Here is a 16,104-nt window from a genome sequence, read left to right as displayed (position 1 = left end):
TCTAGTTTCGTAAGGTGCAAACTTAGATTATTGACTTTACAACTTTCTTGTTTTTTAATATATGCATTCAATGCTGTAAATTTCCCTCTCAGCACTACTTTCACTTCATCCCACAAATTTTAATAAGTTGTATTTTCATTTTTATTTAATTTTCTTTGACCCATGTGTGAGTTAGAAGCATGTGGTCTAATCTACAAGTATTTGGGGATTTTCAAGTTATCTTTCTGTTACTGATTTCTAGTTTCATGTCACTGTGACATGAGAACAGACACTGTATGATTTCTTTTCTTTTAAATTTGTTAAGTTGTGTTTACAGCCCAGAATGTGGTCTATCTTGTTGAATGTTCCATGTTAAGCTTGAGAAGAATGTGTTATCTGCAGTTGTTGGATGAAGGAGTCTGCAGATGTCAATTATATCCAGCTGATTGATGGTCTTAAGTCCCTCTATGTCCTTACTGATCTTTTGCCTGTGGGATGTGTCCATTTCTGAGAGAGGGGTGTTAAAGTCTCCAAGTATGATAGTGGATTCATCCATTTCTCCTGGCAGATTTATCAGTTTTTGCCTCATATAATTTCACATCCTGTTGTTAGGCACATACATGTTAAGAACTATTATGCCTTATCATTATGTGATGCCCATCTTCATCCCCGATAACTTTTCTTACTTTGAAGTCTGCTCTGTCTGAAATTAATATAGTCACTTCTGTTCTCTTTTTATTAGTGTTAGCATGATATATATTTCTCTGTCCATTTAATTTTTTTTTTCAACGTTTATTTATTTTTTTTGGGACAGAGAGAGACAGAGCATGAACGGGGGAGGGGCAGAGAGAGAGGGAGACACAGAATCGGAAACAGGCTCCAGGCTCTGAGCCATCAGCGCAGAGCCCGACGCGGGGCTCGAACTCACGGACCACGAGATCGTGACCTGGCTGAAGTCGGACGCTTAACCGACTGCGCCACCCAGGCGCCCCCCATTTAATTTTTTAATTTTTAGATGTTTATTTACTTTTGAAAGAGAGAGAGTGAGTGAGCGATCGAGCAATCAAGCAGGGGCAGAGAGAGAGGGGGACACAGAATCCGAAGCAGGCTCAAGGCTCTGAGCTGTCAGCACAGAGCCCAGTGCAGGGCTTGAACTCACGAACTGCAAGAATGTGACCTGAGCCAAAGTCAGATGCTTACACAACTGAGCCACCCAGGCACCCCTCCATCCATTTACTTTTAATCTTTATGTGTCTTTATGTTCAAGGTGGGTTTCTTGTAGAAAAGATATACAGTTAGGTCACATTTTTTGATCCACTTTGACAATCTCTGTCTTTTAATTGATGCATTTAGACTATTGACATTCAAAGTGACTATTTATATAATTGGATTAATATCTACCATATTTTTTACTGTGTTTTCTATTTGTTGCCCTTATTCTTTGTTCCTATTTTTGTCTTCCACTATTTTTCTGTCTTTTGTGGTTTTAATTTAGCTTTTTAAATGATTCCATTTTTTCATTGTTTTTCTTTCTTCATATATCAGTTATAGTTATTTTCAAAACATTTTTTTAGTGGTTGCTCTAGAGTTTGCAAAATACATTTACAAATAATCCAGGTCCATTTTCAAATAACACTATATCACTTCATGAGTATTGTGAATACCTTATACTAACAAAATAATCCCAATGCTTTCCTCCTACTCCTTGTATCATTGACATTAATTTCATTTATATATAAGCATATATAATGATATATGCATAAGATATATGCATAAGCATACATAATCAAACACATTGTTGCTCTTAGCATTTTGAACAAACTGTTACCTGTTAGATCAATTAAGAATAACAAAAAAAATGTTTATTTTTGTTTTACCTTCATTTATCGCTTCTTCAGTGCTCTTCCTTTCTTTATGGAGATGTGGGTTTCTGACCTATATTATGTTCTATCTCTCTAAAGGACTTCTTTTGACATTTCTTACAAGGCACGTCCACCAGCAACAAATTCCTTTAATTTTTGTTTGTCTGAAAAAGTCTTTCTCCTTCCTATTATTTAATTGATGTGTAGTTGATATACAATATTAGAATAGTTTCAAGTGTGTGTGTGTGTATATATATATATAAATCAGACACATTTTCTTTATCTCTTCGACTATTGATGGACACTTAGGTTGCTTCCATAGCTTGGCTCTTGTAAATAATGCTGCAGTCAACATAGGGATGCATTTATTTCTTCAAATTGGTGTTTTCATTTTCCTCAGATAAATACCCAAAAGTGGAGTTGCTGAATCATATGGTAGTTCTCTATTTAATTTTTTGAGGAGCCCCGGTACTGTTTTCCATAGTGGCTGCACCGTTTTGCATTCCCACCAACAGCGCATGAGGCTTCCCTTTTCTCCGCATCCTCACCAACACTTACCTCTTGTCTTTTTGAGACTAGCCATTCTAACAGGTGTGAGGTGACATCTCATTGTGGTTTTGATTTGCATTCCTCTCCTTCACCTTAAAAGGTTAATTTTTCAGTGTGCCCGGCTGGCTCGGTTGGAAGAGCGTGCAGCTTTTGATCTCAGGGTTGTGTGTTCAAGCCCTATGTTGGGTGTAGAGATTATTTAAATAAATAAAAATTTTTAAAAAAGGTTAATTTTTCAGGGTGCAGAATTCTAGGCTGGTGACTTTGTTCTCTCAACACTTGAAACATTTTACTCCACTCTGTTCTTGCTAGCATGGTTTCTGAAGAAAAGCTAGACGTAATTCTTTGTTCCTCTAAAGGTAAGATGATTTTTTTGTCCTCTGGATTCTTTCAGGATTATCTCTTTATCTTGGATTTTCTGTAATTTGGAGGTGGTATGCCTAGGCGTAGTTTGGGTTTTTTCTTTATTTTTTCTTTTGTTTTGCATTGATCCTGCTTGGTGTTCTCTTTGTTTCTTGGATCTGCGGTTTGTTGTCTGACATTAACTTGGGGAAATTCTTTTTGGGGAAAGTCACTATTTTTTCAAATACTTCTATTCCTTTTCCTCTCTCTCCTTCTGGTATTCCCATTATGCACATGTTACACCTTTTATGGTTGTCCCACAGTCCTTGGATATTCTCTTCTGTTTTGTTCTTTGTTCTCTTTGCTTTTTGTTTTTTGAGGATTCTATTGATATATCCTGTAGCTTAGAGCCTCTTTCATCAACTGCGTCCAGTCTACTACTAAGCGGTCAAAACCATTCTTCGTTTCTGTTACTGTTTTTGTCTTTAGCACTTCTTTCTGGTTCTTTCTTAGGATTTCCATCTCTCTGCTTACATTGCCAGCCTTTTCTTGCATGCTGTTTGTTTCATCCATTATTAATAAATCATACTTGTTTTAAATTCTCAGTGTGATAATTCCAACATCCTTGCCATGTCTGGTTTTGATGTTTGCTCTCTTTCTTCAAATTGTGTTTTTTTGCCTTTTGGTATGCCTTGTAATTTTTTTCCTCAGTACCTGGACATGATGTACTTGTTAAAAAGAATTGCCGTAAATAGGCTTTTGGTAATGTGGTAAGGTATAGGGTGAGGGGGGGCATTCTATAGTTCTTTAAGGAAGTCTACCTTTTTACGAGCCTTTGCCTCTTGACCCTGAACTTCACAGGTGTTTCTCAGGTTGCTTTTATCTCCCATTAGGTGGTACAGGATGGCTAGAGTGGGCTGGAGTTGGATATTTTCCTTCCCCAGGTGAGTTTGGCTCTAATGATAACCCAGCAGATTAGGTTTCGGTTAACTAGTTTCTCCCTAGAGCAGGACTCGCTGAGAAGAACAGCGTGCCCTAGTGTATTTCAAAATGGTTCTTTTTCTCCTCCCCTTGCTGGAAGCCCGAGGGAATTTTTCTCTGATATTTACCGTGGGAATCTGGTCAAGCTCTTGAAGGTAAATTCATAATATTGTGGAGGTCCTCTTATGACGGGGTTCCCTGGAGATTTTAACTCTCAGAGTTTTCTGTCCTAAGCTTCCAGCAGTTGGTCAATTACAATTCCACTTTTCCTACCACCACACTGGGTCCCAAGGCTGTGTCTGCTCCTGATTCTCTGCTCTGGTGAGCCCTGACTCCCTGTATTTGCAAGTCTGTCTCTCCAGTCTTGGTGGCAGTGGTTTACCCTCTGTCCCTCTGCCCTGCCTTCTCCTATGGATCCAAGGAGAGTCGATTTTTCAGTCTGTTTCGCTTTTTCCTTCTTGTCAGGCTGGAGTGACAGCTTCTAAGCTCCTTATACGTGGAACTGGAAATGCAGATAGTACAAATTTTATTCTTGGTTACAAATGTTATCAGTAGTCTTTCTTGAAGTAATAGACTCACTTTGTTCCTTTTAAAGAAAATGCTGCCAAGTACTCAAGTCTTGAATAACATTAGTTTGTCAGCCTCTTAAATAAAAGTAATGTTTCGGGGCACCTGGGTGGGTCTGTCTGTTAAGCATCTGACTCTTGATCTCGGCTCAGGTCATAATCTCACAGTTCATGAGATTCAACCCCATGTCGGGCTCTGTGCTGACAACACAGAGCCTGCTTGGTGTTCTCTCCCTCTTTGCTGCTTCCCCGGTTGCGCGCGCTCTCTCTCTCTCTCTCTCTCTCTCTCAAAACAGATAAATAAACTTAAAAACAAATAATGTTTCATGAGACAAGTGCCTAGTTCATCTCCGCCTGGTCACACATGGGCTTTTCCTCTGGATGACCATCATACTTCAGCATGTGACACAAGTACTTTATGCACACTTCCCATTTCATCCCACATGATGTTAAAAAAGACGTGTCATCAAGGGTCAAAATCTGTGAAAATTATTTGGTACCGTTTTTTCAAGTTTTTTCTTCAACAAAACTGAATTCTTTAGAAGTCCAATGCGCTATCCACTGCGCCACACAGCCGAAACTGGATTCTTTAAAACCTGGATTCTTTAAAACCTTAGCAGTGAAAAACAAAATGATTACCATCAGACTTTGGTGCTACTCCCCTGACTCCTGTCATTGCTTTTGCACCATCGGTGTAAATGTCCTCAGCGTTGTTTGAGGAGAAACCATGAATTTCAGCAATAGTATTCAACACTTGGAATATTTCAGCACTACTCACGCCTCTCTCCCAGAGCTCTCACATTAGAGATCTTCTTTAATGATTAGTTGATGCTGATACGGGATACACATAAGCTAAACAGCAAGTCCAGCTTGTGCCTATAGATTTGTCTATTTGGAAGGCAAAAACGGTTCCACTGAGGCGATATTAACCCCGTCTTTTTAAAATTGGCTTGTTAAAAAATTTTGTAATGCTTTATTTATTTTTGAGACAGAGAGAGACAGAGCGTGAGCAGGGGAGGGGCAGAGAGAGAGAGGGAGACACAGAATCCGAAGCAGGCTCCGGGCTCTGAGCTGTCTGCACAGAGCCGGGGCTCGGGCTCACGTACGGTAGGTTCATGACCCGAGCTGAAGTCGGACGCTTAACCTACTGAGCCACCCAGGTGCCCCGATATTAACCCCGTCTTTATGTTTGCAGCTAAACCTTTCATTTGATGAGTTAGTTTCTTTGATTGGAAGGTGGAATGATATCCTCTACTGACTCTTCATCTAGTAGGCATTTGGCGATGTCAACTCTACAATTTTTTTTCAGAAATACTACCAATTATTTTTTTTAAGTTTTTATTTAAATTCCAGCCAGCTGACACACAGTGTAATATTAGTGTGCATGTATCCCTTTGCATTAGTATTTTTGTATCCTTTGGGTAAATACCTAGTAGTGCAATTGCTGGGCCATAAAATAGTTCTCTTTTTAACTTTTTGAGGAACCTCCACCCTGGTGTCCACAGTTTTCCACGGCACCAGTTTGCATCCTCACCAACAGTGCAAGAGAGTTCCCCTTTCTCCGCATCCTCGCCAACACCTGTTGTTTCTTGTGTTGTTGATTTCAGACACTCTGACCAGTGTGAGGTGGTATCTCAGTGTAGTTTTGATTCGCGTTTCCCTGATGATGAGTGATGTGGACCATGTTTTCATGTGTCTGTTGGCCATCTGGAGGTCTTCTTCAGACAAATGTCTATGCATGCCTTCTGCCCATTTTTTAAATCGGATTATTTGTTTTTTGGGTGTTGTTTGATAAGTTCTTTATAGATTTTGGATACTAACCCTTTACCAGATATGTCATTTGTAATTACCTTCTCCCATTCCATAGGTGTTGTTGATTGTTTCCTTCACTGTGCAGAAGCTTTTTATTTTGATACAGTCCCAATAGTTTATTTTTGCTTTTGTTTCCCTTGCCTCAGGAGACATGTCTAGAAAGAAGTTGCTACCACCAATGTCAAAGAGATTACTGCCTATGTTCTCCTCTAGGATTTTTATGGTTTCATGTCTCACATAAGGTCTTTAATCCATTTTGAACTTATTTTTGTGTATGGTGTAAGAAAGTGGTCCAACTCCATTCTTTTGATGTAGCTGCCCAGTTTTCCCAACACCATTTGTTGAAGAGACTGTTTTTTTCCCCATTGGATATTCTTTCCAACTCTACAGTGCTTATTAATTTCTCCACTGTTGGGTGTACTTGTTCAGCTGCTATAATGCAATGCCCCCCACACACTATGCTTTAATGGCTTTTCCATTTCTATTCCGGAAAAACTATAACAAACATTTTTGACTTGTAAATACCTCATAGCATCTAGTTTTAAATATTTAATTCCTTTTTCTTTAAACTCTGAATGATTGATTTCAGGATGACTCAACACCTTAGCTCTCAGTATAATACTATTCTGAAATGTTCCGTTGCATCAGACATAGATAAATTATCAGTGTCTATAAGGCCAAAGGAATGATAGCTTTTTGTCATATTCTTGTTTCTTAATTGTGGTTGCAGTATACTGTGTATGTTCCTCCTTTCTGTGATTCAGAGAACTCTGGTAAGTCAGTTTAACACTTTTTTAGCATCTTTAGACCTAGACATTATGGTTTGAGCAAGTGAGTCTTCTAATCTTTCTTTTTAAAGCCAAGCATTCATCTTCAAATTTCAGAAAAATATGTTATAAAAATTTTTATTATATAATGACACATAAAGTCTTCAATAGTAACAGTTCCAGTTAATTTTAAAACTTAGATGACCTTTTAGGACGCCTGGGTGGTTCAGTTGGTTAAGCATCAGACTTCAGCTCAGGTCATGATCTCACAGTTTGTGGGTTCGAGCCCTGCGTCAGGCTCTGTGCTGACAGCTCGGAGCCTGGAGCCTGCCTCAGATTCTGTCTTCCTCTGTCTCTGCCCCTCCTCTGCTCTCTCTCTCTCTCTCAAAAAAAATAAACATTAAAATAATTTTACAAAATGTAGATGACTTTTCAAAAAGTATATTTAAATATTACAAACAAGACTGCAAAGCATATTTACTTCTTATGGCTTCACATAGACACAAAACTTCTAGATTTCAAAATAATAATTCGTTAAATGAGAATGAGGTAGGCATCACCTCTAAGTAGCCAGTAAGAGCACTAAGTATGGAGCATACATGAACCTCTGAAAAGTGCATGTATTTGTACCTCAACTATCTTAGAAAGTTTTAGAATGCACAAACACATATTTCAGAGCAATGATTTCATTATACATTATGTAGTCTCTGGAAAATTCCTTTATATATTTGGGGGGAGTAAGAGTGAAAAGGGAAAATAAAGTCTTAGTATTATTATGGAAGTAGTTTGGACCTCTAGAACTTCCTGAGAGGGTCTCAGAGAGCTGCAGCTGGAGGGAGTGAAGCGGGGGGGAGGTCAGAACTGGAGCTGGACCAGTTAAGAGGATGTTGGGATGCTTTATGTGGCAATGGCTCTCCAACCTGTGGGCGCATCAGAATCCCCTGGAGGGCTTGTTAAAATGGATGGCCGGACCCCACTCCCAGCCATTCTGGTTCAGTAGGTGTAAGACTGGGCCTTAAAATTTGCATTTGTAACAAATTTCCAAGTGATGCTCATGCTACTCGTTTCAGGGCCGCCCTTTGAGAACGACTGCCCTGGGGCCCTGCTGCTCATCTCAGAACTCACTCCATACTTAACTGTGTATGAGTCTACATGAGTAGGACTCCCAAATGATTTGTTTACATATTAAAGTCTGAGGAGCACTGTTCTAAGAGACCGTTAATGGTCTCCTAGACCTGAGGATGAGGAAAAGCGCACAAGGTTAAGTTATTTATAATCAGCAAAAAACAAGACTTAATGGCTGGTCAGAGGGAAGTCGGGGAGAGGGTGACATGAGCGATATACTTTGGCTTCAAGTGTTAGGTACACATGCACGACTCCACTGTGTTTTCAACTCAGAATCTATTTGTGACACATATAAATTAGTTAAATGCAAGTCTCTTCCACGAAAGCGTATTGAAAACCTGTCTCCCATTCCCATAGCATTCATCCCCATGCAGGTTAGAGACACTGGGTAACCGGCAAAGATAGGGGTAACTGCCCCCATCAGTTATTGGTGCCCTGATGAACAGAACGGGATATTGCAGGTATCCCAGAGCAAAGAGTTCAGTCTGTGATGTGCAGACAATGGCGGCAAACTCAATGTGGTTTCCGTTCAGAGGGGGGACCCCAATCTCCTCAAACCCTTTGGTTGTCTTCCAAAAGCCTCCAGCTAAAGAACTCCTCCAGGTATTAGAGTTAGCAATGTACTTGACCAGCTGAGCCAGGATCCCAACACACAAAGTAGGCTGCAGAAGGTAAGCAGTCCCCACTTCCAGAATGAATGAGTCAGATTTCTACGTGGATGTGGATGACATTGCATTCTCATCCCTCCGTCTATTTGATCCTCACACTGCTGGGCGTGGCAGGCGTGGTTGTTGTCTCCATTTTGCAGATGAGAAAGCTGAGTTTGAAGGAAATTAAATGACCTGTGTGGAGTTATTGAAATGGTAAGAGAATGAGCTGGGACTAGAACCCAGGTAACCTGACTCCAGATTGGGTGCTCTTTTCACAATAGTGTAATGCTGTAGCTCCGCTGAACAGCACACTGATCTGTAGGACAAATTCCCCCTTTTTTGGATTCCAGTTTATTTAAAGAGATGACGTGAATGGAAGGTTCAGACCGTGACACCTGATTTCTTAAAATTGTGTGATTCATAATACATTACAGATTATTAGCGACTTTTATTTTAATGGTCAAGCAATTAATGATGAGTCACAGCAAAACGTCTGTGGCAGAAAAAAAAAAAAATGCTTACATTGTCACCAGGTCTGTCCATTATCCTCTGTGCTCTATATCCAGATCAATCAATAGTTAATTAATCATGATGTGCTTCCTGAAGTACAAGGTTATAAATTAATTTAATGCTCATATGCATATTTTTTGTAGGAAAAATGAGTAGAAAATGACTACCATGCCCATCTCATTGTAAGAAAATGTATGTAATGATTACAAGCATATAATAAGAATGGTTTGCCCAGCCAAATGTTTGTTCATTTCTGTTAATCAGTATTCATTTGAGCTACTTTCATGCAGTTTGTGGAAGCAATGCAATCAGTTGAGTAGTGTGGCAGATTTAAATCAGTAATAAAAGCCCTGGGGAAATTAACAAGACAAAACATTAACCACAGACTAAACATTAACATATATTAGCATTTTTATTATACCTGTAGAATTGTTAAATGGGCATGGTTACTACTATTAAAAAGTTTATGTTGTATATCACATAATTTCAATGTATATTTTGTTTTAAAACTTTTAAGATTTAATTAAACGAAATTGAACAACAGTGTAATAGACAATTCAACAGAATGAACTGGAGTTCATTATTTTATTTCCACTGGAAACCTATGGAATTTCCACCCCACCCTACCCCCAAGCCCCAAGGCAGCACCCTAAAACAGGTGGCACAGGTAATACTCCTTTAGAGTGGACCGTGGGATCAGACTGGGTATTTAAATTGCATAACCATAGAGGAAGGTTTATGTTTTAATTCTTTGGTGTTCTGATGAATCCATTGACGATCAAAACCTAAATTTACACCAATTATTTAGCAACAGTTCTCAGAAAAGCACTCTTTGGGACCACAGTGATCAGCTGGAATCTAGCAGAAAAATCATTCTATAATTAAATAAAACTGCAGAGACCCTCTGGAGCCCCTCAAGTTTTGGTGACCTGAGATAAAGCTCTTGAGAGGGAAGGCGATGTACTGATCACAGAGGACAACTCGGTGAGACAGCCAACTTCTTCCTCAAAGGCTGTCCAGTTTCCGAGGACAGTATGATGCATCTGAGGCTCCTCTCCTACAGACTCACTAATGGGAACTTTTCTCTTTCTGTTTCCCCCTCTTCTTTCTCCCCTTCTGCCTCCCTCCTCCCCTTCCTCCTCCTATTATGGGCCATGTAAGTTAAAGCGTGCACACACACACACACACACACACACACACACACACACCTCTTATTTATTTCTTGAGAAAGAAGATGTTGGAGCACCCGGGATGGCTCAGTCGGTAGAGCACACAACTCTTGATGTTGGGGTCGTGAGTTTGAGTGCCACTTTCGCCATAAAGTTTACTTTGAAAAAATAAATGTAAAGCCTTTCCTTCATCTGATTTTTTACAATTGAGAGCAAAATACATCTGTTAGGGCTGGTTAAAAGTGGGAGAGAGGCATGGGGCGCCTGGGTGGCTGAGTGTCTGACTTTGGCTCAGGTCATGATCTCACAGTTCATGAGTTCAAGCCCCACATGGGGCTCACTGCTGTCAGCACAGAACCTGCTTTGGATCCTCTGTGCCCCCTCTCTCTCCACCCCTCCCCCACTTGCTCTCTCTCTCTCTCTCTCTCTCTCTCTCCCTCTCTCTCTTAGAAATGAATCAATAAACATTAAAAAAAGAGTGGGAGAGAGTTGAAGATACTCTTTAATGTATTTGCACCCCTACCCCATTTTCTCATCTTTTAGGGTATTACAGCTAAAGACTTAAACCTGTTGCATTTTTGTAGCCATAGGATCAACCTGGAATCTCCATTTGGGGGACTGTAAGGAATACACTCGGGCCAGTCATCAGACTAGACCTGGTTTATACCGTAGGAATTATAGATTTTGTAGCCAATCCAAGAGTCTGACTTTAGTCAGGGTCCAGGGACATCCTTCAAGCAGCAAGCACAGGCTGGACACAATTAGGAACCGCATCTCCCACAGAACTGGACATCCAGTGTTTTAGTATGGCTACTAATCGACTCTTACCTGTCAGGCCAAAGAGTTTAAATCACTCCACTAGAAATACTGCCTGAAACTTAGGTTGAGATTGGATGTCAGTTTTCAGCTTATCTTTAATCAGTGGCCCTTCTTTAAAATACGTTTTTGAATTCTTCATAATCATAAATCATAAACTTTTCTCCGTTTATGGATGGGATGTGCACAGGACTACAAAGCTGAGCCACACTCAATACTGGGAAGCCCCAGAGCCTATCATCTTGACAGAAATCTATGCATCGAGGGAAAAATCAAAAACGAAAACTTGGGCACCCGGCTGGTCAGTCGGTGGAGCATGCAACTCTTGATGTCAGGGTTTAAGTCTGAGTCTCACGTTGGGTGTAGAAATTACTTAAAAAGAAACTCTTTTCAAAATAAACTTAGGGGGCACCTGGGTGGCTCAGTGAGTTAGGTGTCCGACTTTGGCTTGGGTCATGAGCTTGTGGTTGGTGAGTTCGAGCGCATGTCGGGTTCCGTGCTGACAGCTCGGAGCCCGGAACCTGCTTCCGATTCTGTGTTTCCCTCTCTCTGCCCCTCCCCCACTCGATCTCTCTCTCTCTCTCTCTCTCTCTCTCTCTCTCTCTCTCTCTCAAAAATAAACATTCACAAATTAAAAATGATAACTTAAAAATAAAACAAACTTAGATTTTGGAGTCAGACAGATGTGGGTTCAAGTCCTAGCTCTGCCATTTACTACCACTGTGACTTTTCTTCAGTTCCTTAACTGTTGTGAGCCTCAGTTTCCTTATCTCTGAAAATGGGGTCAATAATACCTGCTCTGTTGTAGACGGTTGTTGCAGAACTCACTGCTGAGAACAGAGAATGGATGTAGAAAGTATTACTGAGGCACTAGGCTGGGTAAGGTGTTATGTTACAAATGTGAGGTATTGGTATTGTTGAGAAATTTACAATGTAGACTTTCTCTGCTGAGCCACTCTGAGGGAAAGATCAAGCATGAGTTTTTTTGTCACCCGAGAGTTTCCAGAACCAACAGCAAATGGGGCCTGAGAATCAGTACATTTAGATTTTAACCAATGGGTTATCTGCATTTCTTGACATGTCAGTTATGGGGAGCCTGTGTGAATTGCATCAAACCAAATGCTTTATGTGGTTTCAAAATCTTTGGTGACATATTGTACTTGAAAAGTCATTTTCACCTATTCAAAGGAATTCAGAATCAAATATGGCACTTGCTTCACATATCATATCTTTTTTTTTTTTTTTTTTTTTTTTTGCATGAGGCCATAGTTACAGGTGGAGTGAAGCTGTGGGCTAGGTCAAAACAAAGTCTTGTTGTGGATGACAGGTAGAAGTGGGGTTGTAGGCCAGTTCCCCCCCCTTTTTTTTTAAACGTTTTATTTATTTTTGAGAGAGAGAGAGAGAGTGCGAGCAGGAGAGAAGGGCAGAGAGAGAGGGAGACACAGAATCCGAAGCAGGCTCCGGGCCGTGAGCTGTTAGCACAGAGCCCGATACGGGGCTCAAACCCACGAACAGTGAGATCGTGACCTGAGCCGAAGTCAGACCCTTAACCAGCTGAGCCACCCAGGCGCCCCGTGTTCTCTTGATGCCTAGTCTACTGGGCTTTTCACTATACCTTGCTGGGCCCTAGTGGTGTATTCTCCTCATGCATCTACAAAGCCAGTGCTTCTGGAACCTGGTTAGAAAAGAATGAGTGCTAAGCTTAGTAGGATGACCTTCTGGCCTAGATATGGTCAGAGGCCTGGTCTTCTTATGTTTCAAGTCTTGTAACACTTCAGAGCGCTCTTGCTTTCCCTGCCACAGGTTCTGGCACGTGAATAAAGGCACCATTAGGAATCACAGTTCATGGAAAACGAAAGGGTTTTCTATCCCAGGTCTATTGACAGAGACACTCCCCTCTCCAATAAATTCCCTCCGACTAACGAAACTTCAAGATAGCAGCATCTTTGACCAGGGACATTAGTCAGTGAAAGAAAATTGGATTGCACTGTTTATTTAAGAGTCTAAAAGTCCTGGGCAGGATACAGAGTTCTAAAATGCCACTTGGGAGGCTGGTGCTTCTTCAGCAAGTGCGGCTGTAGAGTAAGACCCAGGTCTCCTAGCGAAGTCTGATGTTGCCCAAGGGGGAGGCTGAAAGGACCTCTTTAATGTGAATACTTCCTCTCTTTGTAAATTAAGGTTTCTTTTTGCATCCCCTTCACAAAATGAGCTCGTTATACTCACCTACAATTCACATGGTGTGGAGGTGAAAGATGTGCAGAGAAGAGCCCAAAGGGGGGGTGGTCTACATTTGACAAATGCTTTGTATATGAGAAGAATTTCTGTCATGGTAGATTTGTGGAAGAAAATACAGCCTGTCTGATAAGATGTGGCAGATTTCAGATGGGGTGTGGGGGGGGCATTCGCAGGACATCATTGTTTGCCCCTTACCCCACACGGAGCCTTGGGAAGCCCTCCTGATAATACCACATTGGGTGGCTTGGGAAGGAAGGTCACACTGGCTACATTCTCATTTGTTCTTAACCTTCCTACTTTTGCCTCAGCTGCACCCCTTTCCAGTAGGGTGGGAGGGGGGTTAGAAACTTGAAAGTCTTGCTGTGGCCCAATTAGCATTCACTGATACAAAGGGCAGACTTTCAATGGGGAAGCAGGTTTCACAGCTGTGGTTTGTGAGTAGACGAGCTACCATGGAAGATGTGTGAAAGATTTTGATTTCAGCGCTGGATTTGGAGCAGGTGTCGGTCAAAAGAACGTGTCCCGTGCTCCTGAATGTGCTAAGAATACTTTGATCCTGGTGAAATAGATTCTCACACTGATGTATGTTTGCAGAGTAATAAATAGATATTTAGGGAACGAAAATCAAGGTTTTGTTCTACGAATGTTCACCCGTAATGTGACAAAGTAAACATGTATATAGTTTTAGGGTGCACAGTCTGGCCTCAGTTATTTGTGTCTGCTTTACAAGCTTTGGAAGCAATTGGGACTGAACTCCCCAGTCCAGCCAGGCAGCCCCCTAGCCTAAAGCAACCTACCAGACTGCTACCAATTAAGGCAAACTCAGAGAATACAGATTCTTCATATGAAGTTCATATCAGCCCAAGTCAAATAGCATTTCATAAACACATCTGCAAAATTCAGTATCATACATTGCACAGCCAAACAGAGTGTTTCAAAGTGTCTGCAACTTTTGTCTCTTTCCCGTTGAGATTAGACGATTGAAAATAGCTGGTCTGAATATCAGACTATAGGTGCTGTCCTTCATCAATGGAGGTGATGCTACTGCTGGCTTTAGATCTTGTTTCTTTTTAAAAAAATTTTTTTCTACATTTATTTATTTTTGAGAGACAGAGAGAGACAGAGCACCAGTGGGGGAGGGGCAGAGAGAGAGGGAGACACAATCTGAAGCAGGCTCCAGGCTCCGAGCTGTCAGCACAGAGCCTGATGTGGGGCTCGAACTCACGAACTGCCAGATCATGACCTGAGCCGAGGTCGGACGCTTAACCGACTGAGCCACCCAGGCACCCCTAGATTTTGTTTCTAATTCAAGAATTTATGTACGTATGGAAAACTTTCCAAAGCTATACGAACTAAATGCCATTTATGCTTTTATAAAGATATAGATAGCTTAGTAAATGTTGTCAGGGCCATCTTGAGAAATCCAGAAACGGATTACCACACACAGCGCATGGCCTATCAGTAGAATGGTGTGCCAGACCTGATAACTAGGACTTCCGTTCAATTTGTTTCAATTAATTTGCCTTTACTGAGAGCCTAACAGTGTGCAAAATTCAATCTGAATTCCATGGAGGTACAGAAGTGACAAAGGTATAACCTCGGTCTTCACTAGGTGTTTCTAAAATATTTCGTAGAGTATACAATCTGTATATTCACCTTGGCTATGTTTGGCTATGTTTTGGAGGACTGGGAATTCCTTTGAAAAAAAGAAAATATAGAGGGGCGCCTGGGTGGCTCAGTCGGTTAAGTGTCCTGATCTTCGGTTCAGGTCATGATCTCGCGGCTTGTGAGTTTGAGCCCCGTGTCAGGCTCTGTGCTGACAGTTCAGAGCCCGGAGCCTGCTTCGGATTCTGTGTCTCCTCCTCTCTCCCTGCCCCTCCCCCACTCAGGCTCTGTCTCTCTCTCTCAAAAGTAAATAAACGTTACAAAAATTTTTTTTAATATAGAGAGGGGTGCCTGGGTGGCTCAGTCAGTTAAGCAGCCAACTGGCTCGGGTCATGATCTCATGGTTCATGAGTTCTAGCCCCATATCGGGCTCTGCACTGATAGTACAGAATCTGCTTAGGATTCTGTCTCTGTCTCTGTTCTTCCTTCCCTCATGCTCTCTTTCTCTCTGAAAATAAATAAACTTAAAAAAATGGAGAGTGGAAGAACTGGAAAGCAAGATCATCTTCTAGGGAGGTGACATTGTATAAGCTTTGAAGTCACACAATGAATGAATCCACTACCTGTTTCCTGCAGGCAAGTAACTTAACCTTCCTGAACCTCACTTTCTTTACCTGTAAAATGAGGGTGATAACTTTTAGCTTAGTGTCTGGAGTAAGGGAGACATGTTAATGCATACTTCTTTAATACAGAAGTTCATTTAGGCATTTGTCTGAAAATGAAAAAAAAATAGAAATCTATAAACAATCGAACCACATCATTCAGGACTAAGCTTTAGAAGGAGGCATCCAATAAATACTTTGGAATGAACAAATGAATGGATAGAGAAAGGAAGGCAGGGAAAAAGAGGGAAGAAAGGAAGAGAGAAGGTGGACTTTCTTGAGCACCTGTGTTCTTTAGTACTCTCAGTCCTGGGCTTGGTCAGTGATACGTGATTCGTAGCTGACGACACTGGCTATGGATAGTTGCCTTGCCTTCTTCCTTCCCTTGGGTGTTTTTAGGAAAGTCACATGAAAAACTACATTGACATTTTTCCGAATATTCCACCTTGAGTCTTGTAACAAAATGCTCCCAAG

The 16,104-nt window shown here is 41.1% G+C and overlaps 1 protein-coding gene across 2 annotated transcripts in view; it reads left to right on the top strand.

The window, feature by feature from the left end:
- The window catches only part of GPC3 (glypican 3), a 419,619-nt gene that overhangs the window by 262,236 nt on the left and 141,279 nt on the right, over positions 1–16,104 (top strand). The gene's annotated exons all lie outside the window — the stretch shown is intronic.

This window comes from Acinonyx jubatus, chromosome X, assembly GCF_027475565.1.
Source record: "Acinonyx jubatus isolate Ajub_Pintada_27869175 chromosome X, VMU_Ajub_asm_v1.0, whole genome shotgun sequence".
NCBI lineage: Eukaryota > Metazoa > Chordata > Mammalia > Carnivora > Felidae > Acinonyx > Acinonyx jubatus.
The sequence above is the reverse complement of the archived record's forward strand: the minus strand, read 5'-3'. Positions and strand labels throughout refer to the sequence as shown.